Source organism: Amblyomma americanum, chromosome 7 (genome assembly GCF_052857255.1).
Source record: "Amblyomma americanum isolate KBUSLIRL-KWMA chromosome 7, ASM5285725v1, whole genome shotgun sequence".
In the NCBI taxonomy this organism is placed as follows: domain Eukaryota; kingdom Metazoa; phylum Arthropoda; class Arachnida; order Ixodida; family Ixodidae; genus Amblyomma; species Amblyomma americanum.
Genome location: NC_135503.1, coordinates 67,940,426 through 67,944,352, shown reverse-complemented (window position 1 = coordinate 67,944,352; position 3,927 = coordinate 67,940,426).

The window sequence follows — 3,927 nt, the reverse complement described above, 5'->3', positions numbered from 1 at the left end:
AAAGAAAGGAATAACAAAAAAAATGAAACGAGAAAGAGTGCCCTGCGGGACCCCTTTGATCACTAAGTTGCGGAATTGTGCAGCTTTGGTCGTCCATTCCCGTCAATAGCAAATGTTTTCTATTTATTTTAGGCAAAACAGACTGTTGGCATAGCATGTGCAGCATGTGTAGTCTGACTGGCAGGAGTGTTTATATCTGCCTTAATCAGCAACACTCATTATGAGTGTATGCTTTGCAGCACAAGGTACAGCCTCTGTCAAAAGTTTGTAGCCCAATACGACTGCGGGTGGAGTGGTACTAAGGTTGCGCGAAATGAGAGGGTTTGTCCTCCTCTCTTCTCGTAGGACTTCACCATCAACAAGAGCATGACAATAAGAGGGACATTTCTCCTCGCCTAACTCCGCCTTGCTACCTGCATGGGTCACTGATAGCAGTGCCGCTGCTGGACAATGCCTGCCACATTTGTATTGGGCTGTGATCTTTCGACAAAGACTGTGTAGGTGATTGCGCACAAAAGAGAAGAGGCAAGGGACAAGATGGCACTGTTGCAGGACTGCAAATGTAGTGCCATTATTATTTTTATCATTGTATTTTAGCTTTGCTTCTTTCACAACAAAGCAAGGCAGTGTTGTCCTGTAGATGGTTTTATGGTTGAGCTAAGCTTTTATTCTTTGTTGTTCGCACCAACTTTCTGTCCAGTCGGCACCGTGTGGCAGCTGTCAGATTTAGTTCCTTAAGCTGACAGCTTATTGAACGAAGACATTAGATGCTGCCTTAAACTACAACTTATGTTAGTTTATGGTGGAATATAGCTGAGTGTTGGCATGATGCTTGGAGTGTGCCTCAAGATGGCTCAAACTGGTCACTTGTCACTTCTAGCTACTGGATACAGTTAGCATACATCTTGCATGTCGAAGGTAGGTCAAAAGCTGTCGTTGAAGGATGCTGCTTTTTCTTTCAAATGCGAGGTTATTGTATTTGATGTGCTGCTGTAAAAATGTAAAAAAAGCTACTGCACTCACGCTTCATGCACTTTGATCTGTGCAAGCATGGCCGGATTTGTGCGGGGCAGTGTGCGATATGTTTCTTGGATGGCACATTTTTTTGCTCGTCACAATTTCTTGTTCCACGCTGAAACTCTCAGGTAGGCTTCTTGTTCTGTTTGTCACTTTGGTGCTGCGATGCCAGATTCATTTAGCCTAGCATGCTGCTACTGCTGCCTGCAATGTTCACGAGGATAAAGCTAGTATATGGGCCTGGAATGAATTGATCCTAATGTGCTGCGTGTAGTCATAACATCAGCCTTGGGGTCTGACAGATCTGCCAGCGCTCATCTCGGGATCGCTCAACCAATCACTGGTGGCGGTGTTTCCCTGCGTTTTTTAAAGTGGCTCGATGGCTACTATTTCACAGCTTTTAGCGTGCTTCTTGAGAATATCTTTTTTTTTTAACCACATTTCATCTTTGGTGTCAGGCATCTGGTGCACTTCACAAATATAGTTCTGTTGTCACAAGTAATGAGGGACATAATGTCTGTAGTATGAGGCTGTTGAGAAAGTTGAAGGTTTTCTGCACTGGTTATGCACATTGCTGGAGGCTCACAGTCGTCACCTTTGTAGCCTCTATGATCAATTTCAGCTCCCGACTGGGTTGATGTTCAGCTGAAGTCAGAGGTAGACTGACTAATTACTAGGTATTTGTGTACCCTAGGCTCCAGTCCACATTGTGCTCCGAAACCCATTGAGGTGACAATTTTCTCTTTTTACATGTGAAGCACACAATGACAAATGAACTTTGCTCTTCAATGCTTTTAGAAAGTGTCCTCAATTGGAGTCGCAAAGCAATGATTAAAATGACATCAAGCACTGTGGGCTTACTTAAAATGCGACATTTATCTTTGTATAAATGTTCCTGCATTCACATAGAAGCCTAAAAATTCACTTCAAGTGGTATTTTTAAACTGTTGCGGGCTCAACTTTTTGAGCAGGCATTTTGTGGCCACACTTCTTTTTGCGAAAGCTACTTTTGGCCAGACTGCTGAAGGAAAGATGTTTACCAAGTAGGTTTGATGTGTGAACAGTCGCATGGTGTTGGTATAGTTGAGCTCACCAGGACATATTTGATCAATTTTTTTTTATTTAAATTAGCTCATTTCATTGTACCATAAAAGTGTAAGAGTGTTGTGGATCTACACTGAGCTCAGCAATCATGTGCATGTCAAATGCACTGAGTGGCACACACTGTTGTGCTTTTGTCAGCTGCACATTTTCAGACTGCATCTGTTGCTTGTCACTTCACACAGAGCTCCGGGTGAAGCAGCTGTGACCATGCAGCCAGTGCGGTCTGCAGAGATGTGGCATTAGGTCGACATAGGACCTAGTAATAACATCAGTTTCCTTGTCTCATTTTCAGCATTCACTTCTGTTCATTTCGTGCTCATAGCGAAATCAGGAAAATGATACAGGTTACATCAGACTACTGGTAGCTCACAGTCCAGACGCCAGTATACAACAGCGAGCCTCCTTGAATCAGCGTTAGTCAGAATGCACCGTGAACTAGTTGGTACAGCCTCGGTCAAAAGTCTTCAGGCCACAGGGTTTAGTTTTGAACTATGTAGTCGCACCCACGAAGATAGAAAAGTCTGGAATTCCGGCGACAAGAGTCTCTCTCTCTTTTCTGGAGGTCTGAAACTTCAGACGTGCCGTAACTGCCCGGCTACACAGCTAAAAGCAAACCCTGTGGCCCGAAGACTTTCGATTGAAACCGTACATTATGCGCTGTAGGTGAATACTTATTGGATGGACAGTGCAGTGAAAGTTATGTTTGACCTGCAGTTTGCTTATGAGGCCCTGCTTAGCTGAGGGTTTCAAGAAATGGTATAGCATATTTGTGAGATGAACACAAAGACAGAAGGACTTCCTGAAACTATAAACCACCCAACCCATCTGCGAGTTCTGTTGAATTAGCTGAGGGTGATCAGAAATGTTGGGACTTCTTGGCAGGCTGGAGAAGTCTTTTCTGGTTGATATGCGCACACTGCTGCATGTGGGAAAGCAAAGTTACATGCTGTTAGCATAAACTGCAATTCAAATGTTCTGTATGAGCCAGGGCGCACTTTGTTTCACATTTCTGCAGTCACCCGTGAAGCAGCAAATGACGCGTGATTCGCATTTTCCTGTAACGATTCCACGTGTGCACTATGAGCATGTGTATACTTGTTGATATCAAACAACAAACTTAAGTAGTGATAACACGTCAGAGGTGTTGTCTTTTAGTTCTGTCTGTTTGGATTCCGGTTTGTGCGTATTGCTCATACTGTGCATAGTTAGCTGCCGTGCTGGCTTTTTGTGCATGGAAGTGTTTACCAGCATGCTAGCCTTATGTGATTGGACGCTCTAATGTAGTAATGGTGCAGCCAGAGGTTCGATGCATGAAGACCTGTTTGTAGCACAGTTTTATACTGATAAGCAAGAGCGTCATTTTTATGTGAACTTGGATTAATTTCTTGATGCTTACCTGAAAAATCATGGCAAATGTTTGTGCACACGAGCAACACAAATCTTCCTGCCTATTTGGATCTCGGAGAAAAAACAGTCGACAAAAGCAATCACTTCCTGAAGGAGAAATCACTAGCAGCTGAAAGTGCCTGACCTGACTTTGTTATTGACTTTGTGCTGTGTCTGTGAGAGCTTGCCTTGTTTATTTCATAATGGCCAACCTGCATGCATCAGATTTTGTGAATAGCTGCTGTGCATTGAGCATTGCTGCCAGCTCAGTCTCGATCTGCAATTTGTGAATGCATCAACCATGTTCAACAAGATGGTGTAGTTGTCAGGAAACTGCATCGTCTACAAGCTGCACTTTTGAAGCAGCATTTACGTTAGCACAGTAGACAAACAAGACCTTGTTTTGAAATGACACGTGCT